This window comes from Oryctolagus cuniculus, chromosome 6, assembly GCF_051225735.1.
Source record: "Oryctolagus cuniculus isolate XC-2025 breed Fujian yellow rabbit chromosome 6, ASM5122573v1, whole genome shotgun sequence".
Lineage (NCBI taxonomy): Eukaryota > Metazoa > Chordata > Mammalia > Lagomorpha > Leporidae > Oryctolagus > Oryctolagus cuniculus.
This window is the reverse complement of record NC_142872.1, coordinates 141,780,516-141,808,446: the sequence shown is the minus strand read 5'-3', so window position 1 is coordinate 141,808,446 and position 27,931 is coordinate 141,780,516.

Here is a 27,931-nt window from a genome sequence, read left to right as displayed (position 1 = left end):
AATAGATATTGATGAACAAATGTTGTCCCTGAGTAACCCCTCTAATCATTCCATGTAAGACCTCCCACTTACATTTTCATGAGACACTCTTCTTCAAAATGTAGAGCTTGCCGTAAAGGCAATGCTGTCACTGAGTGGGGCAACAGTGGTAGAAATCAACACTATTAAGAGACAGGTACACAGAATGTTTTCCTTGCCCCTTCTATATTGAATTACCCTGAATGCCTTTATGCATGGCTTGGGAATTTATCTCCCACCACTCACTCAATGAATAATATCTCTAGAGGCTCTCTCTTAACAGAAAAAATTCAAGCAATGCCTTAAACCAGAATTAATTGAGAATCACCTATGAGTACACTTAAGTTGTATCAATATTATATTCCATTTTGTTTCCATGAGGACAAAGATTATATCTTACTCAATTTTTTATCTTTAGGATCTAGAAACCTAAGACAGTACCAAGTTCTTAATAAAACTTCAATAATTGTGTATTCAATGATCTTTCATAATTTTAGAAACCCAGAAAAATGCCATAAATATCAAAAGCAGAGGCAAGAGTGTGGCATGGCAGTTAAAAATGCCTCTTTGGGGGCCGGCGCTGTGGCACAGTGGGTTAATGCCCTGGCCTGAAGCGTTGGCATCCCATTTGGGCGCCAGTTCCAGACCCAACTGTTCCACTTCCTGTCCAGCTCTCTGCTATGGCCCGGTAAAGCAGTAGAAGATGGCCCTAGTCCTTGGGTCCCTGCATCAACATGGGAGACCGGGAAGAAGCTCCTGGCTCCTGGCTTCAGATGGGCACAGCTCCGGCCATTGCAGCCATCTGGGGAGTGAACCATTGGATGGAATCTCTCTCTGCCTCTCCTCTCTGTATAATGCTGACTTTAAAATAAATAAATAAATCTTTTTTTAAAAAAAATGCCTCTTTGGGCCGGCACCGCGGCTCACTAGGGTAATCCTCCGCCTAGCGGCGCCAGCACACCGGGTTCTAGTCCCGGTCGGGGCGCCGGATTCTGTCCCGGTTGCCCCTCTTCCAGGCCAGCTCTCTGCTGTGGCCAGGGAGTGCAGTGGAGGATGGCCCAGGTGCTTGGGCCCTGCACCCCATGGGAGACCAGGAAAAGCACCTGGCTCCTGGCTCCTGCCATCGGATCAGCGCGGTGTGCCGGCCGCAGCGCGCCGGCCGCGGCGGCCATTGGAGGGTGAACCAACGGCAAAGGAAGACCTTTCTCTCTGTCTCTCTCTCTCACTGTCCACTCTGCCTGTCAAAAAAAAAAAAAAATGCCTCTTTGGTTGCTGCATCCCATAAGGGAATGCTGGGTTTGAGTCCCAGGGGGCTTCACATTCCAGTGTCATGCTAATGTGTACCCTGGGAGTCAGCAGGTGATAAATCTACGACCTGGGGCCCTGCCACCCATATGGGAAACTTTTATGGTGTCCTAGGCTTCTGGCTCAGCCTTGATTGTGGTGGACATTTAAGGAATAAACCAGTGACTGGTCCATTTCTCCATCTGTGTATCTTTGTCTCTTTACCTTTGAAAAAATTTTTTTTGAAAAAAAATCAAAGTTTTTTCATAAATGCAAATTTCTGTTCAAACTGTTTTTGAAAGAAAAAGTGGTACTAAAAGTGAAGAATTATTTACTTTTTTGCTTTTTTCATTACAATATGTAAGGTAGTTTCATAAATAGTGCATCTTTACTTCTTCAACATAAACAGATGAGTAAATTTGTATAGGACACAGAGCTAATTGGTAAGAAAATAAAAATTGAACCTAGGACTCAAAATCCCAAATGCAGTAAATTACTAAATGCAAATTTTTCTCTTTTTATTGAAAGGCAGAGTCAATTTTCCCTAATTTGAATTAGACGTATGTCTCATTTTGGCCAGCATAATTCGGTGGAAATGACTCCCAAAGCTAGGACCAAAGAAGCATTTCAGTTTTTCATCTGGGTCTTTCAGAATGGGTATAGCTGGATACTTCAGGTCTTTCAAACTATTTGTTTTATTAGAGTGTCAATAGCATCTTCCTTTATCTCCAATATATTACAAACAAATGTTATATTACCAACTTGTCTATTTTTTCCATACTGTACTTCTCACACCCATGAACATTATTATTTGCTTCTATATGTTTACATCTATGAAAAAATACTTTGGGAGCCATGATCAAAGCAGCACTTCATTTTTCCATCTTGGTTTCTTAGAATGGTTGTTATTGGGACCCTCCTCCCTTGGACCCGGGTCTGATGCCATGAGAAGCTTGAGACATTTTGCCATCCTCAGTTGAGCTGTCATGAATCATACCTTGCAGCCATGTGAGTCAGCCACCATGGACACCACACCTGGTGCAGTGTCCAGACTATTGAAGCTCCAGCTAGTACCTAACTACAAATGCATAAGAAATCCCATGAGAATCACTCGACTAAATCTGGTTGATCCATAGAATTGTGATAAGTAATATTAAATTATTGCTTTGTGCTAATATTGTATCAGTGGTATGTTATGCCAAATAGATTAATCAGAATGGAATTTGTTTCCAGAAGTGATGAGTTATCTTAACAATATCATGACGCATGTGGGACTGGCCTTGGGATCAGGCAACATGGGAAACCAAATAATGCTGATCCAGTTGCTACTGTGTGATGGGATTAAAGGTTGCAAGAACACAAAAGAAATTATTACTGAGGTCTGTTGAAAATGTAAACTTCATTATATACTGTCATTAAGTCTAAAGAGAGCATATGCATCAGTAAGGTAAAAAACAGAGAAAGAACCGAATGAACTAGGAGACGCCCTAAGTAGACTTCCAGGAAAATAGTAAATGTGTCAACTGATTTCTTTTAGCCACATATGTTAAAGGATAAGTAGAACAAGATAAGATAAAGGAGATTTTTGGTTTTCAAGTAGAATTTAGAAGACCTGTAATGGATACATGAACCCTTGTATTTAAAAATAAAACCATTTCTAATTACCAGCCTCTCCAGATGGCAATGGCTGCAAAAGCATGAAAGAGTCAAGGTAAAACTCATCTCAGAAGAGTTAAAAATCCTTGGCTGAAACTTCATAAAAATCTAAGGTTGTGTTGATAAAACCTCTCAAGTAGACACTAAGATAATTTTACAGATAAGTTTATATGACCTCTTCACTCTCAACATAAATTTTCAAAGGAGACTATCATGAATAAATTATATATGAATGAAGTAAATTTTATAAGAAACCCAAAAATGTTTATAGAGAATTATATTGCCAAAAGCCAGGTAAACTTGGAATTTTTGAGGAGAAAGAGACAATTCGAAATGAAAAGAGCCTTGAGATTCTTAATTTCCTTTGGACAGAAAACAGACTGAAATGTATTCAACTGCATTTTCCCCTTATCTATTAAAAAAAAAAAAGGATGACTTAGTACAGAGTCATGTATCAAGAGGATAGAGCAAAAAGCCTAGTAATGGAGTTTACAGAAAACACCTCCCATGGGGCAGGGAGACAGGGTAGGGAAAGCCTGATCGATAATCAAAGAACTAGTGAGCTATACAGAACTAAATTTCATAATTGTCTTAGACCAGTGACTTCTGCTGATCTAACACCTATTCTTTACTTCCCAAATTAAACAGAAATATTAGTGGACTTTAACGAATTTTTGAGAGAAAATGATTTAACTGTTTTGACCACAGGTACTGAGATCACAGGAAACTGTATTGAATCATGATCAGTACATGCAAGAAGTCAAATTTAAATGAAAAACTCTAGCATTGTGAAAATTCAGCCGTGGCTCAATAGGCTAATCCTCTGCCTTGCTGCGCCAGCACACTGGGTTCTACTCCCGGTCAGGGCTCCAGATTCTGTCCCGGTTGCCCCTCTTCCAGGCCAGCTCTCTGCTATGGCCCGGTACTGCAGTGGAGGATGGCCCAAGTCCTTGGGCCCTGCACCCCATGGGAGACCAGGAGAAGCACCTGGCTCCTGCCTTCAGATCAGCACAATGCGCCGGCCGCAGCACGCCGGCCACGGCGGCCATTGGAGGGTGAACCAACGGCAAAAAGGAAGACCTTTCTCTCTGTCTCTCTCTCTCTCACTGTCCACTCTGCCTGTCAAAAAAAAAAAAAAAAAATTCAAAGGTTGGGTCATAAGAAGCCATAGAGTCTTCCATTTGGGTTTTGTAGAATGATGGCTCTTATAATGCATGCCTTCAGAACACAGCTGCTATGTTTTGTGAGGCTATAAGTAGATATTCTTATTAACATCTAGAGCTCAGCTCTGACAGTCATAATTGACTGCTGGTCATGTGAATGAATCATATTAGATATAGAGTCAAGTGCTATCATCACATATCTAGAGCCTAGTCAATATCTGAGAAATTGAAAACAACAACTACCTGCTCGCACTCTTGTGCAATATAGCAACGATTTATTATTTTAGGTCACTGACGATATAAAAAATAGGCAGTTTTTCAAGTATTAAATGATCACTTGAACAGTAACACTTTAATATTGTGTCATCACATTCAGAACTATTTCCTGCTATTTTAATTAAATGATTTGAAATTTTTCACTCTTACAAAAGATTCCCATTCGATAAGTCACCAATATTGGATAGATCTATAACTACAGGAATATAAGGCTCACAATAATAATTATTTCCCTTCATGTTTACTAGAATAAATGGACTTACCTTGAGGCAATGTACCCAAATTCAAAAGGTTTAGCAAATACTATAAATTTTATGATCATTTGGAAACTAATGATGTACAGCGACTTTCAGAAAAGTTCTGTACTTAGAATTCTCTCATTTTTTGTTATATAAGGGAGAATTTTAAGGGGTTCACGAAAAATAAATTTAAAAGATGTTTATTCCTTGTAACAGTTTTTTTCAAGGCTATGCATTGTTTCTTCAAATACATATTTTCCATGAACTCTTTTAAAAGCCTTCCACACATGCACAGAAATTTTTAAAGTCATGATCTCTATAGACCCTCCACATAATATACTTTGAATAAAGTGATCTAGTGTACAGGGATACTTAATTCTTAACTCATTAATTTTTTTAAAAATTTATTTACTTGAAAGTCAGAGTTACACAGAGAAGGAGAGACAGAGAGAGAGAGAGGTCTTCCATCTGCTGGTTCACTCCTCAGATGGCCGCAACAGCCAGAGCTGTGCCGGTAAATAATCATGTTCCCGAATCAGAACTAACACTAAAAGCACAAGCAACAAAAGAATAAAAAGAGATACTGGACTTCATAACAGTTATAAACTTTTACCATCAAGGAACACTGTCAAGAAAATGCAATGATAATCTAATATTAGGAGAAAACATCTTCAGTTTATAAATTGAATAAGAATCTAACCAAATATGTAAAGAAATTACAGCTCAACAACAACAAAAAAACCTCAGACTGATTAAAAATAGAAAAAGGATTTATTTAGATAATTCTCCAAAGACCACATATAAATGGAAAAACAAAATACAGGAAAATATACTTATTATTGGTCACATGGAAATGCAAATCAAAACTACTATGGTGTAATTCATATGCACAAAGAGGATTATAGCAAAAGCAAATAGAAAATCATTTTGACAAAATATGAAGAAATTGGAACCCATGTACATTGCTGGTTAGATTGGAAGAAGATCCAGCTGTTGTGTAAAAAACTTAAACATTTGCTCAAAAAATTATAGAAATTTCACATGTCTTCGTCAGTTTGACCTGCTACGACAAAAATGTCAGATACCATGTAGATTAAGCAATAGCCTTTCTCAGGAAGTCCTAGATCAGAGTGCCAGTACTAGTATGAACAAATTCTTGGTGAGGTATCTCTTCCTACTTTATGAGTGTCCATCTTCTTGTGCCTTCACGTGGTAGGAAGAGAGAGAAAGTATGAAAGTTATTCATTCTTTTCTTATATGGGTACCAACCCCATCATTACCCAGTTATATATGGGTACTTACCACCTTCATTACCCAGTTACTTTCTGTATCCCTCATGCCATCATAATGGGGCTCATGGTTTCAACATGTAGGTTTGGGATGAGGTGGACACAAACATACAATCAATTACATCTTCTAACATACAACATCCAATTCAGTCACATGTCCAAAATAATTCAAAATAGATAATCAAACAAATACTTGGGCACAAATGTTCATAGCAGAAAAAAAATCACAATAACCAAAAGATGAAGCAACACTACTCATATCAATTAAATATGGAAACGATCCAAATGTTCATTAAATGATGAACAAGTGAAAAAAATGTGGTATGCACATACCTTGGAATAGAATTTATCCATAACAAGGGATTAAGTTCTGATGCACACTACAACAGGTATCCAAAAAATGAGACTGAGTGAAAGCCTGCATACCCACCAGTTGATATATTGAATGGTTCTATATGTAAAGAATATCCAGAATCAACAAACTCATAGAAATAAAAAGCAGATTTACATTGCCAGGCACTAGAAGTAGGGGTAGAGGAAGGGAGACTGCATCATGGGTACAGGGCTCACTTTGGCTGTGATAAATGTGTTTTGAATCTAGAGGTTAAGGTTGTACAACAGTGTGAATGCACAAAATTCCAATGAACTGTACACTTTAAAAATGACTATTTCATACTAAATTAATTTTGTCTCAGAAAAAGTAGTTATATTTATGTAAAAAAGAACAAGTCACCAGGAATTGAAATTTTAAAATATCATATATTTATAATACTATCAAGAAACTCATACTATAAAATAAAAATTGTGTATATATATATATATACAAATGCAATTTTATATATATGCTATATTTATATATAGGATCTGTGAAACCTACAAAACAATGCTGAGAATAAAAATGCCTTTTAAATCCATAATAAATGGGAGAGTTGCCATATGTTCATATATCAGAAGACCCATATTAAGTGATACTTTTCTTAAATTTATTTATATATTAAATATGATCCCAATCAAATTCACAGTAGGAAGAATTCCATTTCATTAATGATGGTATTAGAGGCTCTACTCCTCACTGAACAATCATCATTCATGAAAATTATGCAAAAATAACCATTTAAAATATCTGAAAATTGTTTTATGGGCAGACAACAAATGAAATTATTTATTCAAGGAAAATCTACCAAATTTCAGTTAGAAAAATAAGAGTTTATGGCAATTGAACCACGATCTTTCTTTCTTCTTGCTCCCAGCTCAATGTGACAGAAACACCACACTAAACCAGTGCAACAAAGATGAAATTATTCTCTTTCCTCGATCAACCCATTGACGGCTACAGTGTCTTCTTCCTAGTAGCAGCCCACCAGTATTATACAAGTCCTACATATTCTGGAACTCCAGCTACTGAGGTTAAGACACAGGTGGTATGGCCAAAAATTTAGAGGTCCTGTTTTCCACACAGTCTACATTTGTATGGTGGAAGTTGTTCATCAAACACACCATGCTCAAGTTACTGGGGCCCAAACTGACCATCTACCAGCTGGCTAGTGAGGCAGAGGTTCCGTGCCAGGTCAAGAAAGATGAAGTGATGAGAGGGAATGACCCTTGTGCAGTTCCCTGTCCATAAAGCAAGGGTGTCACTCTTGAGAGAAGGAAAAAATTGTCCCTGGTAACAGGATCTGCTTCTGAATCTCAGATATTTTGTCTGGGATTAAAGGTAGATCATACGAACAGACATCTTTGAAGTTCTCCACAAGAAAACTGCTTTGTTTGTACTCAAGTGTGGAGATATCCAACCCTAAAAGCACTTTTGAAAAAATTTGGATTATGATAGTAAACGATTCAAAGAAGGCTGTCAACTTTATGAGAGCACAAATTACATCATAGACCAGCTATTTTATCAGTGAGAACCAGAGAAATGTTAGCTCATAAGAGACTTCATATCAGAACAAGCTTCAAAGGACTGGTCTGAAAAATTACCCATGTAAAGGGACTTGAATTTAATAGGATAAGACTATGGAACAATTTACACCCTAGGGCATGGTTGAATACAATATAGCAATTATCCAGCAATTAGTAGAAGCAAACAGCTGGTTATGATACTCAGGGAGCAATACAGCCTTACAGATCAGGGAGACCAGACAGTCAAAACAGCCCTGCTAGAATCACTGCTGACAGATGTGGCTGTGCTCATGACAAAGACTGTGTTCTCCAAGGAGAGACACTATAGGCTGCATATTCTGAGGGAAGCAGACTTCACTGAAACAGTCTGGATCAGCCATTTAAATAAACAAGCAAATAACAAGCTCCAGAGAAGGGAAGATCAGTATTTGAGATTTCCACCAATATATTATATCAAATATCCAGTTATCTACAAAAAATTACCAGAGTACATTTGACAGTAGATTTGAATTATCAAGGAATGGTTAATCTTTAGACCAAAAGAGATTATGTAATCCAAAGAATAGTGAGAAAACATAATGAAGAAAAAAAAAAAAAAACAGAGTCTCAGAGAAGAAGCATTAACAGCATTGACACATGTGTAATGGAAGTACAAGGAAGAAAGAGGAGAGATAAAAAAGAGAAATAGTTAAAAATCCAAATTTAATAAACAAAAACATTATCTACACATTCATGCTATTCTACAAACTCCAGGTATGGTAAATTTAAAGGAATCCTCACACAAATATGTCATGTCAAAGGTGCTGAAAGACAGAAAAAAATCTAGACGTAGCCAGAGAAAAAGTTCTGGTGGATGTATTTGAAACTTCAGTGATATAACAGATGATGATTCATCAGAGACAATGGAAGCTGAAAGGCAGTGGGGTGTTACATTAAAGGTCCTAGAAGTGGAAAAAGGATTAAAGAGCTTTAGGAGTTGTAATTAAGAGTTGTGAAAAAATTTCTTTCAAAAACCAAAAGAGATGTAAGTAGACATTTCCAGATGAAAACACACAGAATTTTGCACAAGGGAATAGTGCGGGTGAGGGACAGGAATCCCCACAAAGATAATCATGTAATTGCAAAAATCAGAATGAACACATACCCCTTTTTTCTTTTATTTAAAAGACAATGTTATAAAATACCACATTTACCAATTTACCACTGAATTGTGGCCCTATTGCAGTTATAAATTTAACATATTTGGCAATTATAGTTCAAAGAAGATGTGGGGAGAGTCATTAATACTAGATGGTAACATAAATCCAGAGGAACAAAAGAACCAGATAGACATTTGACCTAGAATTTGAGATGCTAATGAAGACATCTGTACCCCACACTGGAGTACCTGGCTTCAACTCTTGGCTCTAGCTCTTGAGTCAAGCTTCCTGCTAATGCAGACCCTGCAGCAGGGGACAGCTTAAGTAACTGAGTTCCTCCCACTCACCTGGAAATCCTGTACTGAGTTCCTGGCCCTGGCTCCTGGCTTCAGTCATGGCCCCAGCTCCAGCTGTTATGGGCATTGGTGGGCAGAGGGGGAAAAATGCTATCTCTATAGCTATCTATCATCTATCATCATTACCATCACTTGGGTTTCTCTCTCAAATAAATGTTTTAAAATTATAAACACTAATGAGTTTAAATAAAATAAATTTAAATAAACAGAATAAAAAGTAATATAGTTCTAACATCATAGTACTATAGTCTTACATCCCTCTTTCACGTGACGGAATACATAACTGAAATGTTCAGTAAAAACACAGGTGATGTAAAGAAAATCAGTCACCTCAATATGATTGATGGTTATACCCACTGTGCATAACAATTATAGAAAACAAATTATATCAAGAGAGCAGCATATGTTCATCAAGATAAATCATATGAAGGACACTAAACAATTCTCACTGAGGTGAAGGGGAATGAAATTACATAAAGAATGCTCTCTAACCACAAAAGAATTAAAATAATAATAGAAGCTAAATTTCTAGCTAATTCCCTAACAAAAATGAATATACTGCAATCCTCAAAATACTAATTTCATTTAAAATAATTCTATTTAAGCAAACTTTGCAATTTTTATATTTACACAGGTATTTGCCACCACCAATATTTTTAGTTTTCTATGAAGCTCATATTTTCCTTCTTGTTTAACTTTTCCTAATGCTGAAGTTTTTTTAAGATTTATTTAACTGTTTATTTGAAAAACAGAGAGACAGAATGGGAGAGACATATCTTCCATCTACTAGTAACAATGCCAGGGCAAGGCCAGGCAGAAGCTGGGAGCCTGTAACTCAGTCCCAGCCTGCTAACACTGGTGGCAAGGACCCAAGTACTTGAGCCTTCAACAACTGCCTTCCCAGGTCCATAAACAGGAATCTACATTGAAAAAAGAACAACTTGGTTTTGAACCAGCTAATAAGGGATGCAAGCATATCAAGCAGCAGCTTAACTTGCTGTGCCACCAGTGCCTGCCCCCAACTGTGTTCTTTACCATGTCTTATGGTAGCTGTCAATCTGCTACTAACAACTCAATTTGTTTCTATTCCTGAAAATGTGCTTATGTTGCCTTAATTATTCATGGATATATTTGGAGGACATAGATTCCTGTGTCAATGGATTTTTTTTAATTTTCTCTCAACACTTTAAAATCTTTGGACCACTGCCTTCCAGCCTAGATAGTGTCAAATGAGAAATCAACAGCCATTGTTCCCTGCTTATGATTTTTCCCTGTTTTCAAGAACTTCCCCTTATCTTCAGTTTTTATCAGTTTGAGTAATCATAATTACTCAATACAGTAAGTAATACCAACACCTGCTTCATCTCCATTTGACCTTGATGGATTGCCTTTTCTTTTCAGTACACTTCACATGTTCTTGGTTCCTTCTATGAATTTTGGGTTGTTTCTCAGACATTATGATGTTATGTCTTGGAGACACAACATTTGTATTTTGTTGCATGCATTTATTTCAAAAAGTTCATGGAAAAAGGAATTTAAAAATAAGTTTATATTAGTGCCAAATAATTCTGAAATCCATGCAGAATTTTTTTATTATACACATTTTCTGTGAAATTTTTGAAGCCTATTCATTTGCATGGATTTTTTTTAAAAATTCATCAGAACAAAACTTTTTAATGTTTTATTAATTTTGGGAGAATAGAGTTCATGTGCTTCATAGATACTATCCTATGAAGATAACCATACTTTCCTCCCTGCCTCCCTCCCTCCATCTCCTTCCTTCCTGTATTTCTTTTTTCTTTAATTTTTGCAGTAAAATTTTTAATTTACTTTATAAACTTAATGCACCATTAACCATAATGTTCAACAAGTAAAATGTAGAAAGACTGCTGTCCCACCGCTATCTATAAACTGTCCTGTTTTTATAAGGGTTATAAACAATAATCAAACCATAAGATGGTAAGTTTTATTCTTATATATTGGACTGGATAAAGAAAATGTGGTGTATATGCATGATGGAATACTACTCCACCATAAAAAAAAAATGAATCCTGTCTTCTGCAACAAAATGGATGCAACTGGAGACCTTAATGCTTAGTGGAATAAGCCAGTCCCAAAAAGACAAGTATCATATGTTTTCTCTGATGTGTGATAGTTAATCTAGAATACAAAATAAACATTTTTAAATTCCATTTTCCACAAACTTTTTGAAGCACTCATGGACTACTGTGAAGAGCATTGAGATTTTTGTTTTAGCAGACAATATACTTGCTTAAATTGCAAATACCTCCTCTCACCTCCAGTGAGTCAACTCAGTTGTTTCTTTTGTGCTAACTTGAAATGTACAAAGTCTGTCTTGCATTTGTGTGGTTTAGGGTATACACAGAGATTTGATCAGAGTTAACAGACATTATCTGAGCTACCCTTCTAGGAATTTCTCCTTTCTAGAATTCCGCTTTCACATTCTTTGTACTTTGACCAGATGGATTTCAGCTTGTTGGTTTCTCAGACCAGTATTTCAGAGGATTTTCTATCAAATCTTCAAGCACACCTCACACACTGAGATTGCACCACACCCTCAGGACTAATCCATAAATATGTTAGATTTTCCTTCTGCCAGTCTCTTCATCCAAATTTTTACTCCCCTCCTGATTATTGTGATTTTTTTCCTTTTACTGATTGTAAAATTTTCTATCATTGGTTTTCAGAAATTTGATCATGGTTTTATCAATATGATTTTCTTTATGCTTATTATAATTGAGATTACTAAATTTGGGTATTTATGAGCTTCAATTTTCATTATTCTACAAATATTCATCCATTAATTTTTTAAATGATTGTTCCTCCCCCTTTTATGGGATTTGAATTATGTAAATGTCAGCAAATTTTTTGTCATCTCACAGCTAACTGATAGTTCTTTGATTTGATCTTTTTTGTTTGTTTGTGTATACAGTTCATCTTGGAGAGTTTCTATTCTGTTTTCAGATTCATAAATCATTTCTTCTGCAGTGTCTCATCTGCTATTAAACATATTTTTGTAAATTTCTTATTTGAAACATTATAATTTTCATTCTTAGGAGTCCCAATTATTTCTTTTACTATCCTTTATCTTGCTAATCACTGCTTCCTCTTAAATACTGCAATATTAGTCAGCTTTCTAGTGTTATTGTCTATTAATTCTTTTTTCCTGTATTTTTTCCAAAATTTCTTCTTACCTTATATATTTTCAGTTTGAGTAATAAAAATTACTCAATAGAATAAGTAATTCCAACACCTGATTCATCTTCATTGGCCTTGGTTGATTGTCTTTTCCTTTCAGTATATTTCACATTTTATTGATTCTTTGTATGAATTTTAGATTGTTTGCTGGATTCTGTTCCTAGTAATTGACTCTCCTTATATATTTTGTCCTTGCAAACAACTAAATTCTCACAATTTGGTTGAATCTTTTGAGGCTTATTTTAAACTTCATTTATGTGGGTCTAAAGTAGCCTTTGCTCTTCAGGTATTTTAGCATCACTATGAGACCCAGTCCTTCTGTAGTTTCTATTAAGTAATCCAGGTGATCATCACGAACTCTCCATCCTTACTTCTGGGAACTGGAATGATTCTCAGTCCTGTGTGAGCTCTAAAACAATTAAGTCAGGCCATGCGCCGTGGTTCAATAGGCTAATCCTCCTCCTGCGGCACTGGCACACCAGGTTCTAGTCCCGGTCGGGGCGCCGGATTCTGCCCCGGTTGCCCCTCTTCCAGGCCAGCTCTCTGCTGTGGTCCGGGAGTACAGTGGAGGATGGTCCAAGTGCTTGGGCCCTGCACCCCATGGGAGACCAGGAGAAGCACCTGGCTCCTGCCTTCATATCAGTGTGGTGCGCTGGCTGCGGCAGCCATTGGAGGGTGAACCAATGGCAAAGGAAGACCTTTCTCTTTGTCTCTCTCTCTTTCTCTCTCTCACTGTCCACTCTGCCTGTCAAAAAAAAAAAAAAAAACACACACACACACACAATTAAGTCAGAGAACACTCGTCATTGTGTTGCAGTCTTAAGAGTTTCTACCCTACACATATACATCCTTGTAATCAGGAGCCCTTTCCATCATTCGCTCCTATGTGCAACTCTACTACATGACTTGCTGACTTTGCAAGACCTCCACTTTCTACTTAGGATTCCTGCTGCATGCTTCCCAGCCTAGAACATACCACTAGGAAGATATCCAGACTGAGCCTATGTTTTTCTCATGTTTCTTTCCTCTTGGGAACTAAAATTCTGCACTACCTGTATTTCAAAATCTGACAACAGTTGTTTCATGCATTTTGTCCAATTTTCCAGTTTTTCAAGATAGAGATTAAATATGATCCCTGCTACTATCCTATCCTTTAGGGATTTACTATTATCTACTGCAGACAGCAAGAGGGAATGAAAGTATGGCAATGGAAAAAGGATATTATTGAGACATTATTGTGTACCAAATTAAGTATTTGGTCATAATATCTTATCTAATTTAAATTGCAAAGAAAAAAGAAAATTACTCAAATATAGTTATTGAGCTACTTATTGGTATTTTCTACTTAGGAATCATTGACAAATAGAACTAAATATAAGGATCTTCAATTTTGGAGACAATATCAGTTGGTTTGTCTGTTTGTTTGTTTGTTTTTTGGCAGGTAGAGTTATAGACAGTGAGAGAGACAAAGGTCTTCTTTCAATTGGTTCACTCCCCAAATGGCCACTATGGCCGGCACTGTGCTGATCCGAAGCCAGGAGCTAGGTGCTTCCTCCTGGTCTCCCATGCAGGTGTAGGGGGCCCAAGCACTTGGACCATCCTCCACTGCCATCCCAAGCCACAGCAGAGAGCCGCACCGGAATAGGAGCAACCAGGACTAGAACCGGCGCCCATATGGGATGCCATCACGGCAGACAGAGGATTAACTAAGTGAGCCACAGTGCCGACCCCGACAATGTCGGTTTTATAATCATATGATACTGGGATAATCAATAAAGCTATCATTATGGGGCCAGCACCGTGGCGCAGTAGGTTAATCCTCCGCCTGCGGTGCCAGCATCCCGTATGGGCGCCAGTTCTAGTCCTGGCTGCTCCTCTTCCAATCCAGCTCTCTGCTATGGCCTGGGAAAGTAGTGGAAGATGGCCCAAGTCCTTGGGCCCCTGCACCCATGTAGGAGGCCCAGAGGACGCTCCTGGCTCCTGGCTTCGGATAGGGGCAGCTCCGGCCGTTGCAGCCATTTGAGGAGTGAACCAGAGGAGAGAGGACCTTTCTCTCTGCCTCTCCTTCTCACTGTTTAACTCTAATTCTCAAATAAAATAAATAAAATCTTTTAAAAAATAAAACTATCATTCATAATAAATAAAATAGATAATAAATATCCTTGATTGACTGATAGTGACTGAGTCAAATAATTAAAGTTATCTCATGCCTTTGTAGCTTAGTGTAGCTAAAGGTACTAGACTTAATTTAGTCATGAAAATGAGAAAATTTCTATCTCATATGTAGATGGAAAACCCCAGCTCTATCAAACACACATACACACACAAATTTCCCTTACGAGAGCTCTAATAAGTTTCATAAAATAAATGCCAGCAAATGTGAACAACTTCAGTAACATGTACAAATAGGAAGGTAACATGAAGATTTATTTCTTTTTTTTTAAAGATTTTATTTTTATTTATTTGAGAGGTAGAGTTACAGACAGTGAGAGGCAGAGACAGAGAGAAAGGTCTTCCTTCCATCGGTTCACTCCCCAAATGGCCACCGCGGCCCGCGATGCACCTATCCGAAGCCAGGAGCCAGGTGCTTCTTCCAGGTCTCTCATGTGGATGCAAGGACCCAGTCACTTGGGCCATCTTCTATAGCTTTCCCAGGCCACAGCAGAGAGCTGGATTGGAAGAAGAGCAGCCGGGACTAGAACCAGTGCCCACATGGGGTGCCAACACTGCAGGTGGAGGATTAACCTACTATGCTATGGCGCCAGCCCCGAAGATTTATTTCTTTAATTTGTAAGTCAGAATTATGGAGATCTCCCATCTCTAGTTTACTACCCAGGTGCCTGGAACTGCCAGCACTGGGCCACGATGAAGCCAAGAGATTCAACAGGGTCTCTCATGTGGATGGCCTTGGACCACCTTTTGCCACTTTCCCCAGGCCATTATCATGGAACTGGATCAGAAGTGGAACAGCTCGGTCATGAACAGGTGCCCATATGGGATGCCAGCATCTAAGGTGGCAGCTTTACCTGCCACGCCACAATGCCTGCCCCTGGTACTTTCATTTATTATAAAAGATCATGTTATTCCTTTATTGGATAACCATATGCCTACATAGAATTTGAAATACATGACTTTAGAGTGTTATTAAAATATTTTGTTCTTTATATGTTACATAAGCTTTGGAATTATTACAAAAGAATTTTTAACTTAAGATCCATTTGGATCAGAGGTTGACAATTATGGATCACAAAATAAATGTGGGTTACTCTCTGTCATTGTAAATAAAATCTTACAGAAAAACGGTAACTCACATTTGTTTATGCTTTTATACCACAAGAATAGAGTTTTAGTGTTTGTGGCAAGACTCTACAACTTTCAAAGCTTGAACTACTTACTATCTATCCCTTACAGAAAAAAAAAAAAATTGCCAAGCCCTGCCTGCTAGTGCGCAGTGGTAGAAGGAAGAGATCTGGGAACAAGAAGGAAATGGTGAAGAATGAGCAGTCTCACTTATCCTGTTAGTCCACATTGAAAGAGACATAGGGAAAAGCATAACTATGCCCACACAGTACTGTACATATGATTTTTTTTATCCTGGGTCTCACTTAAAATTACATGCTTAAGGATAAGTTTTAGTATCTGAAAGAGATTCTAGAATCATTTAGATTTTAAGTAAGTAACCAAAATTCTGTTGAATTCTATTCATTGTAAAATAGGGTTGTAATAATTTTAACCTAATTAATGTAAGGTCAAAATGAAATGAATAGTGTATGTGAAAATCTTTTTTAAAACCCGTGTGAACCACTAGTAGGATCCTAATATGTGTTTTTACATGCATGCTTGCTGACCCAAAAAATCAAGTCAGAGTTTTGATGGATTGAGAGGGATCCCACTAATTATTTTGTGGTATACATGTGAATTGAACAAAATCTTGTAGTTCTTCTTTCAACATAATTCACACTGGAGTTCATAGATCTTTCTCTTCCAATTCCTTCTCTCCCTTGCTCAGCTTAGGACTGAAAACGAGTTCCTCAACCCTATTCAACCTCCCATTCAACATCTAATAATAATTAAATTCTCAAAGACATTTGGCTGGAAACACCCTCATGTTTTTCTACATTTTAATTTGATGCCATTGTTGTTGATTTATCTTGCATAATTTTAGAAGGTTTGAAGGGAGAGTCTTCCTCTGTGTGCTTTTGCTTCCTTAGATACTGCAGAATGAATAGATCAGAAAAAATGAATCCTGTACTATATAGGTAATGTAGTAAAATTGACTTGAAATTTACACAAAGTTATAACAGATATTAGTTGAAATATAAATATATTGTGTGCTTTGAGGTAGATGTATGTATGCGTTGAAAATAGAAGTTTAAATTCTGTTTTACTCTCCTTGAAGTGAACATAGGTTGATGCTACCCAAAAGTCAGTATCAAATCTAAATAAGACTTTTCTCAGCATACAAAAGACATGTATAACTACACTTTCTGTTAAACTATGAAATGTGACTCCAACTACATTTTTGACCATTAGAACCATACAGAAAAGATCAACTAAAGTACAAGATAATTCCTTTATCACTTATACCAACAATATTTGAAATATTGCTCTCAGTAAAAACAGATACTTTCGTCATTGTGTCCTCTGAATATACAACATCTATAGTGCCTGAGGCTAATTGTAGACACACAATAGTCAAATGAACGATACTTTTTCCCTTTGAATAATTTCTTACTTCAATTTCTTACTAAAAAATATTAGTGAGCAAAGGACTTTAAAAATTATGTCTCTCAAGCAAACTCTTTAAAATCTTTACGGAAGTTCAAAAACATTTTAAACATCTTAATGTGTTTTGTTCTCTTTGTGCTTGATGCCAAAAGCATGCTGGTGCCTGCCTTCATTGGCTTACAGATGGAAACAGCTTAAATTCTTCTCCTGGAGAGGTAACAGCATGAGATGAAGGTGTTATTTCAGAACCAGATTGCCCCCTGTACTTGTCACAAATCTCTTTTGGAGTAGTGGAGCAGTTCAGCTCAATACTATACTTGCTGTAGTAGCAAAAGTAACACAGAGGAATGTACCGACAGTTTATGGGTAAGTGGATTATATGAGACCTGAAGAACTCACAGTGTTCTCCACTTGAACTCAATAGAATCTGAATCATTTTTGTTTCTAGCAGCAGCTCAGCTGTCTTTCTATTGGTAAATGACAATCAGCTATTAATACTGATTAAAACTTGAAAGTGTGATGGTCACTCAAAACCATTTAGATCCTTATTACTGACATTCATTGACAAGTACCTGTGAAAAAGAGTCAACAGTGAACAACAAAACACCTAGAGCTTTGCATGTGTAAGTGATGAACAGAAAATCAGAAAATCTGTGTAAAAGCAAAATTCCAGCCCTTCGCAGGTTTATGTCTGGTTTTATTTTTTAAAAGGGCAAAAAATAAATGGCATGATAGAAGACAGCATATAGACCATGCTTAGAAATTTTTTTCTTTTTGTTTTTTTTTTTGTTTGTTTTTTAACTTTTATTTAATGAATATAAATTTCCAAAGTACAGCTTATGGATTATAATGGCTTCCCCCCTCCATAACTTCCCTCCCACCCGCAACCCTCCCCTTTCCCCCTCCCTCCCCCCTTCCATTCACATCAAGATTCATTTTCAATTCTCTTTATATACAGAAGATCAGTTTAGCATACATTAAGTAAAGATTTCAACAGTTTGCACCCACATAGAAACACAAAGTGAAAAATACTGTTTGAGTACTAGTTATAGCATTAAATCACAATGTACAGCACATTAAGGACAGAGATCCTACATGATGAGTAAGTGCACAGTGACACCTGCATGCTTAGAAATTTTTAAAAATTATGAGGCCAGCACTATGGTGCAGCAGATTAACGCTCTGGCCTGAAGTCCCATATGGGCGCTGGTTCTAGTCCCGGCTTGCTTCATTTCCCATCCAGCTCTCTGCTATGGCCTTGGAAAGCAGTAGAAGACAGCCCAAGTCCTTGGGCCCCTGCACCCATGTTGGAGACCTGGAGGAAGCTCCTGGCTCCTGGCTTGGGATTGGCACAGCTCCGGCCATTGCAGCCATTTGAGGAGTGAACCATCAGATGGAAGACCTCTCTCTCTCTCTGCCTCTCCTCTCTCTGTGTAACTCTGACTTTCAAATAAATAAATAAATCTTTAAAAAATGAGTTTAGGAAACTTTAGAATGCAAATAAGAACTATAGATGATACTGTATCCACAAAATGAGACTTGTTGGGAAAAGAGTTATCTTTTCTTCAGAAAAGTTGGTTTTCTTCTACTAATTTTGAAGTATTCACTACAAGAAAATTCATATAAAAACTTTATTACTGAATGAAATGTATACTTCCATTTATTTATAAATAAAATCTGACAAAAATGAATTTTAGAAAAATATCATCCATCAGCCACAATCCACAAAGTAAATTTTATTGTTGCATATTGCTTAGTAGTCCATGTGTTGAAAGTGTGCACATTTTTGTTAGCATTATTAAATATATATAGACACAATTGCTCTGAAACTAACTCAGTCTTAATTTAAATTTGAACTATTTTTGATGAATAGAAATATTCTATGACACTTTTTTAGGGTATTGAAATGTGGGCTATATTTTTTCAAATTCCACTGCCAACAGAGGTTCCCCTATCTTTTTGTTTCAATGGAAAAATGATATCACAAACCCATAATTTACTTTGATTTATCTAATATCAGGGAGAACATATGTGAGTGTGTTTCTAAAGCCATCTCCTGGGTAGGTGTGACTGGAATTCTCTGGCATGAATGTTCTAGTAGATGCCATGCCAAAGTCTTAAGGCTAAAAGTAATTATGTTCAATGTAAGTTAGTTATTTGCTGCCAGTTAAAATTGTCTTTTCAAAGAAGGATTTGAATCTACATACATATAAACTATTTCAAGAACAGATATACAAGAAGTACAAGTTAAATGATTTATTCAACTTCCAAACACAAAGTGAAAGTAAGAATATATTGAATGAGAGAAGAGAAAAATGCGTTGGAGTTTTCATGGTGTTTCTAGGTAAGGAAATTTATGTTGTTTACATTGAAAATATTTGATCAATAGAATAACTATTGAACGTTGCATTTCCCTCTGTTATGTTATATTTTTCCTTTATTGTATTCATTATATCCTCAGGGAAAACTGTCATTATTTTGGAATTGTGTGTTGAACTATGTCTTTTGTACAAAATTCGTTAATTTAGCTAAGTGATAATGTATTCTAAAGTTGAACAACATTCACAAACTTTGATTGTCAGGTTAGAATATTCCCTCAGTACCACAATGTTTACAAGTATATGAAATTGAATAATATAAAAATAGGTTCATATAACTATACAGAAAACCCTACTGATTTTAAATGAGTTTGCATTGACAGCACTGAATTTCTTATAATGACTTCATGATCCTTGCAAACGTTTCCCGTAAACCAACTAAGATTTAAGGACAAGTCTTGGAATTTTCATTTTTGTTTCTCTGCATCCCAAGTATTTAGTTTTAAAAATATTGATAATCTTTTTCTCTTATTTTAATACAAATGGCTACACATAATATTAATACTTTATATTTAAATAAACTGCTATATATGCAAAGCCTTATATAAAGAACTCCTAATTTTTGTGGTTATAAAATGCAGTGGTTTTTAAATTTTAAGACTCTTTTATACACATAAACATTATTGAAGACTCCTTCCTCCTAAAGCTTTTATTTATGCGGGTCTATCTATTAATGTTTGCTACACTTAAATAACAACTGTAATGTAGTTTCTGAAGTGTCCTTAGCCAGTGATGCCTCCCCTCTGGGTCCTTAAAATTTGGGTAAGTTATATTTGTTATGCCATTAATATGGCATCATTATTGCTCTAATTAATTACAGATGTGACTGACAATTATGTATATAGTTTCTCTCTCTTTCAGATCTAGTTGTAACAAGTCCCAAATAATATGCTCTCCCTTCTTCAAAATATCTACAATCTCTTGTTAGGAAATTCGTATCTAAATGTTTGAACACTTTGTAAGAGTCTCAATATCAATGGGATTAGAAAGAAAGAGACCAACCGAACTTAAGGGTTCCTGTCTTCTCTTTCAGGCCACCAAATACTCCTCCCTTCTTTCTGTTCACACCCTTGAAACATTTGCAGGCAGTTATCATGTTCCCACTTAGTCACTGCCTCGCCAAGCTATACATACTCTTTTAATCTTTCTTCCTACAGTAAGTCAATCCTTTTATTTTCTGATTTTCTCTGAACTCTCTCCAACACTTCTATATATTTTAAAAATAGCATTCTAGTGATGACAATCCAGCTATTGTTTTCTTTTTTAGAAGTTCTAATGGAGCCAGAACAACATACTAGGTTCTTTAGATAGTTTATTTTAGAGAGGACATGTGAATAATGACACAATTATTACAAATTATCACTTCTCAAAAAACAATGGAGGGCTGTAGAGAATCTTGGTTTAACTTAAATTTTTTGTAAAACCTTTGTAGATTATATGGAAAAGTTACTTAGAAAGAAATATTTGTTTTTTAAATTTTTTTCTTTCTACAACTTTATGTGAGGGTAGGTTTAATGGTGTTTAATAATGTATTTCAGGGCCGGCGCCGCAGCTCAATAGGCTAATCCTCCACCTAGCAGCGCCGGCACACCAGGTTCTAGTCCCGGTCAGAGCGCTGGATTCTGTCCCATTTGCCCCTCTTCAGGCCAGCTCTCTGCTATGGCCCAGGAGTGCAGTGGAGGATGGCCCAAGTCCTTGGGCCCTGCACCCCATGGGAGACCAGGAGAAGAACTTGGCTCCTGGCTTCGGATCAGTGCAGTGCGCCGGCCACAGCGCGCTGGCCGCAGCGGCCATTGGGGGGTGAACCAATGGCAAAAGGAAGACCTTTCTCTCTGTGTCTCTCTCTCTCACTGTCCACTCTGCCTATAAAAAAAAAAGTATTTCAAATGTCTACTGGATAATTTGGATTTTTTTATTATTTTATAATTATTTTATAAATGGAAGTCATATCTATTTATCTTTGCCTCCTCACATTCATATAAACTTGAAAACATTGTGGTTCTGCAAGGTAAAAAATATACTCTTCCTTGACCAATGAAGAGAATTTGACAGGCAGACATTTGACCTAAAAGTTAAGACACTGGTTAAAAAGATCTGCATTCCGTATTTAAGTGTCTGGATTCCAGCCCTAGCTCCACTCCGAATTCTAGCTTCCTGCTAATGCAGACCATTGGAGGCAGCAGATTATTATTTGAATGCTAAGGTCTCCACCACCTGTTTGGGAGACCTAGGTTGAATTACTAGCTCCTAGTTGTTGAAGTTTTAGCTCCTATCTTATTGGCACAACCCTGGCTGTTGTTAGCATTGGGGAATTAAACAGAATATGAGATATATTTCTCTCTCTCTCTCTCTCTCTTTGCCTTCCCCTGCTTCTGAAATGAGTGAATAGAATTTGAAATTCTTTGCCTTTGCCATGAAATTGAGAATGTTTATCCTACTATACTTTACTTTTTAAGAAATAGGAAACACAATATATTCTGATTTATGCCTTCTGTTTACCCTAAAGAATTCCAGCTTTTCCAATAGTGAATATGCAATATACCATCTCTCCTAGCATTTCAAAATCTGCACCAAGGAGTTGTTGGTCGAGTTTCTGTGGCTGTGTTTGTGACTCATCCTCAGTGATTTGGTGCAGAGAGAGATGAGTGAAACTAACAGGAGACAGACGTGGAATCTCTCATGTGAACACAAAGTGAGTGGGAGGCTGGGAATTTCCTCATCCTGTAAGAACTAATTCCATGGATGCACAAGATAGTGGCTGTCCAAGCACTCTGCTTGAAGATGTATAATTATTATTATCATCATTACTATTTTGCATTTACTCAGAAAGAAACCTGAACAAAGAGATTAAATGACTTGACAAAATCTCTCTGGATGAAACCACTTGTGACACATTTCTGAAATAGGCTCAGATTTTCAATGGAAAGAAATAGGACATTCAATTTATGCTGAAATATCTAATTTTCATCTAAACCTTTTTGATATAAAGACATCATCAGAATCTTACTACTTTTTTATGACCAATCAAAAAAAAAAACCTTCTAAAATGTTCTTATGGAGCAAAAGCCCATTCACTCATTGAGAAAATGAACAAAACTTATTTAGGATGTCAGGATAATTATTTGCATAATTACTTGCAGTTTTTCTCCCTAATCAATTTAAAGTTATAGGAATGCATAGAAATTCAATTATGGTGTGGAAAATACTGATGACTTTCTTTTTTGAAAATTTTAATGAATAGGTTATTTGCGATAAGAGTCCACATGGTTTTCAGAGAAGAACATTCTTGATGCAATTTTTCTTTCCATTTCTTTTTCTCCTATGTATTCTTTTCTTCCCTCCATCCTTCTCTTTCCTCCCTTCCTTTTGTCCCTGTCTCCTTGTCTCCCTCTCTTGTTTTCTTTTCCTCTACATATGAAATAAATGTATAATTTCCCAAACCATTACAGTTTTCAAGATACTTGACACATTATGTACTAAATTATAAAATATAACTTGCAAATGTGAGTTCAAATTGGGGAAGGGAAGTCCTACTAAGATTGTCTCTTACCTGCTATGTTTGTTTGTTTGAGTTATTCCTTAAAAAGTATCAGAACACCATTTATAGCCAATTACAATCCAATTTGCAACTGTAATGGCATATTAATAAGTAAATGTAGTAAAAATATAGAGAACAATGTAGTGATTAGTTTTCAAAACAAACAACTAAATACTCTTTTAATGAAATATGAAGACCAGACAACAAAATGTAACATCTTAAAATCTGTGTGGACTAAATTGTAAAATAAGATTTTGTCAAAAGTTGGAAGTCTTAAATTATTCTTGAAAGTAAACATGGATCCAATAATCAAGCCATTTCCTAGCCAAGTGTTCATGTTGCTGTTTCTGAAAGTAGACCCTTGGATGTCAGTTTTCTCCAAAAGGAAAGCACTGTGATTGAAATTTAGAAATTTCATGTTTCTGAATTGAGGACGTTTGCATACTTTGTGGGAGAAAGAATTTGCAGTAGCCTTGATTTCCATCTCTGGATGAACATCTCCCCAAAGTCCTTTTTTCTGCTTTGTGAGCCCTGGCTAGAGGTGAGTATGGCTCCTCCTGACCCGCAGAACACAGAACCTTTTCCTTCTTCTCCATCCTATATTCTCTGAGGTTACACAAGCCAGGCACCTTAAGCCTCTCTCTTTCTCTCGGATTTAAAGAACTCCCTTTCACGCACTGGATATGCGTAAAGGGGAAGAAAGCCAACATTTTAGGGCAGCTGGGCAGTGGAGTGAAAAAAACACTAAAATACAGATTTTCACTTCTTCTTCTTAGTCATTCCCTGACATGGTTACTCACAATGAAAGTTACCAACATTCTGTGAGCCTGAAAGAGAGGTCAGGAATTCAGTTACACACCAGTTCTTCATCATGGATTGGCAGAGGTAGGAATTGGGAGAAACATGCCTTTAACTCTGATTTGTTTTCTCTCCCACATTCTCAGGGGAAAGTTCAATTCAATAGTCTTTCAATTTTAAAGATTTTAGATAGCAATATAACAACATTGTCAAAGACAGTAAGCTTCAACTTTATATTTTAATATATCCTCTTTAGTCAGGTTTACATGAAACTAGAGTATAAAATTACATAAGAAAATGATTTCTCTACTGCCCAAAGAATCAAGTTATGTTAGAATTTACTGTAACTCTGCTACAGTCTGATAATACATGAAAAATGATCTGCAAAGGATAAATTGAGGATTCTTCTCATTTAATGCTACATATAGGAACTGACCTCTAAATCCATAATGGAAATGTTACTTTCATTTGGGTTTTCCTTATTCAGAGGAAAATAATTCAACACCATGTTTTTATTCAGAGATTCTCCAAATGTAATCCATATTTATTAAATGAGAACTTTCACCTATCATAAAATAGTGGACATAACAACAAAGAAAAATAAAGGACGACACGCTTCTGACAGTTATGGGTGTGAATGTTGTTGACTAGAAATTTATCTTTTGGTGCGTGTTTGGTGGTCTTAGGGACATTGATTTCATAGAATCACAGGCTGGAAAAACATCCTTTTATCCTTGTCTACTTCTCAGAAGAGTACCTGTCTAATATGTACTTAACAATTGGCAGAGACTACAAAACTCCACGCCCTTTCTTAGAAATACAATTTGTTAGTCTCTAATCAGCAAGTTTTATTAAGAGGCTTATCTAAAGAAAGCACTTACAAAATCACAGTCTATTCTCATTTAGCTGTTTTGAGTAGAAACAATAAAGTTGCTTAGCTTTGTTCCTTTCAATTTTTGAATGTTATTAAATGTCAGCTACCAGTTTTACCAGAATGGGACTGATATTTGCTTTTGCTCATTTTGTCATTTGCATTTATATAGACAATCCAGAAAAGACCAAAACATTCTTATAGCATAATAATGAATTTGCAAAGAAAAAATATATCATAAGATTATTATTTATTTATTTTAAAATTAAATATTTTCTAGAAATCACACCATTGCTGGGTTAATTGGATTTACTTATTTAACAAACAAGTACTGAGCACTTACTATGTAGCAGATACTTTGCAAAAGTCTAGTAGAGGAAGTCATAAGACATATGCATGTCATTCATACAGCAAATAATTACACTAGGATCTGATAAATATTGTAATCAGTTTGTATAATGTGCTTGCAGCAAAAACACAAGGAGAGACTTTAGTCCAAGAGACTGGGGGATATTTTCACAAAGTCAGCAACATTTGCAATTGAGTGATGGCTCTGCATGTAGAACAGGGAGCCTTATATGCAAACTGTACAATTCTGAATTCCAAAAAGTAGTTCATAAAGGCCACAACCCTGCTGTGTGTGAGAAGTTTTGAGGGGTAGTTTATATCAAAACCCATAGTTGAAGATTATGTGCCTTGAAGAATACTTGGGCTATATCTTTTTGTTCTCACATGTACGTATTCACTTAAAAATAATCTTTTAACATTCTGTGTGCCAGTAGTTTGCTGATCATTGTAGGCACAGCAACAATGAATAAGACAAAAATTTCTGATGTGAAAGAAGTTGCATTTTTTTGGAGGTAGAGACAATAACAAATCAGTATAATCAATAAAAGTAATTCATTTATATGATGCATGATTTTAGTTACTGTAAATGTAAAGAAAACTAAAACTCTCTAAGAAGAAAAAAGGTAGAACGGGAGTTTGGCACAGAAGTTTCTCAAAGAAGATAATATTTGAAACAGAGATTAATTTATCTGAATGGGGGCATTGAGTCTTGTGAAAGATCTCAGAAAGGGTATCTTGGGAAAAGGCTCAGGAAAGAATTCCTTGGAATGAACCAGCAAATGGAGGAATCTGTGTGTGTGTGTGTGTGTGTGTGTGTGTGTATACCTCTGTCTTTCAAATAATAATTAAAAAAAAAACTCTTTAAAAAATAATTTCTTAGGTGATAAGAAACAGTCATTGAAATTCAAATAGGATGAGGGTTGAAGGATAAACATTGCCCTCACATGTATAGAAAACCCCACCATTGACAAGAGACAACTATATTTTTCTCTAGTAGAAAAATTCCATATATAACAGAGTTGTGATCATTTTAAATTGTTAACTCTAAATTTCAATTTTTAATTTTTTTGTTGTTGTTGCTTCAAAGGCAGAAGAGATAGAGAAGAGAGAAACAGAGACAGAATTTCTATCCTCTGTTTTACTCCTTAAATACCTGCAATTGCCAGGACCAGAGAAGGTGGAGCCGAGAGCCAGGAGTTCAATCCAGATCTCCTGTGTGAGTTTCAGGAACTGAAGTACATGATCCATTACTGCCGACTTCTGGGCTCAGCATGAGCAGGAAGCTGGAGCTGGGTGTTGAATGCAAGCACTCTGACATGGGATGTGGATGTGATGTCTCAACTAGTGTCTTAACTGCTAAATCAAATGTCTGTCCAGGATTTAAATTCTTTTTTATACTAGCCTTCCCTCTCTAGAGTGAAGACTCTGGGATATGAATGTCTTGGGACTAACTAAATTAAATATTAAATATTTGTCTGCATTGTTAGGTCTAGAAGTTTGCACTGGGAACAATTGAAACGTCATTTTCTGTATGGTCATAGACTTTAAATTTTATTTATTTGAGAAAGAGAAAGAGAGCGCACTCCTATCCACTGGTTTCACTCCTCAAATACCTGCAAGACCCAGGACTAGATCATGCTGAAGATGGGAGCTGGGGACTCAAGACAAGTCTTGTATACAGGTGGTAGGGTAAAGAAACAACTACTTAAACCATGGGACCACCTCCCAGGATCTGCACGTGCAGTAAGCTGGAAGCAGGAGCCAGAGCTGGGAATCAAATCCAGACATTCCAACATGGGACACAAGTCTCTTAACTGGAATCTTAACCTTTAGACCATATGCCCACCCCTCATTTGTTTTTCACATTAAAAAAAAAAAAATGCTTCCTTCTTTAATGTGCCTAAGAGTATATTGCTAAGTATAAATGCTAAAATCGAGAATATTACTTTGGAATTTTGAAGGGTTCTATCTGACAGCTGTTTAAAGCTGCCTCTGTGCTCCCCACTGGTTTAGGCTTCATTTATGCTCACGCACACGTACCTTTGGCGATATGACAAAGACACACAGATTGACAGAGAACAGTTACCAACGGAAGCAGCTTTAAATCCCCACATTCAATGCAGATCTTCAATGCCAGAGAGTGTTTCACTTGCCACCTTTGCAAAACTTTGTTTCACAACAAGGACATTGCCTTCCTTCATCCAGAGAGCCTTTGTGTTGTTCTGCAATTCATCTGCAGGGGACAATATTTACCATATTAAATGCCCCCCACACTTGCACTGCGTGTGATTTTATGACTAACCTTCTCTTCTGTCACCTGACATTTGCCCATGAATTTCTGTTTATAGCTAAAGCCTTACACAAAGACCCGACAGATTCTCTCCACAGCAGCACCCTCTCCTAAATAAAACAAGCAAGGTTGCCCATATGCTTTATGAAGCAGCACACAAGCTGTTTAATTACAGTACATCTTAGTAGGAGAATTTGAAACTTATACAGAAAAAGATGCTTCTTTTGTTGGAGTAAAGTAATTCCTCAGAATTCGCATGGTCTACTTATACATTCAAACAAGGAAAGGTATATCGCTGCCTCCCTGTGCTATCACAGGTAGAAAAAGAAAAGGCGTAGAACCTGATGTGTTAGAAGCCAATTCAAATCAAGTGGGCAGGGCAGCAGCAGTGGCATGTCAACTCTTGTGTGTCACTGTTTCATGTAAATTTATTTTGAGGTCA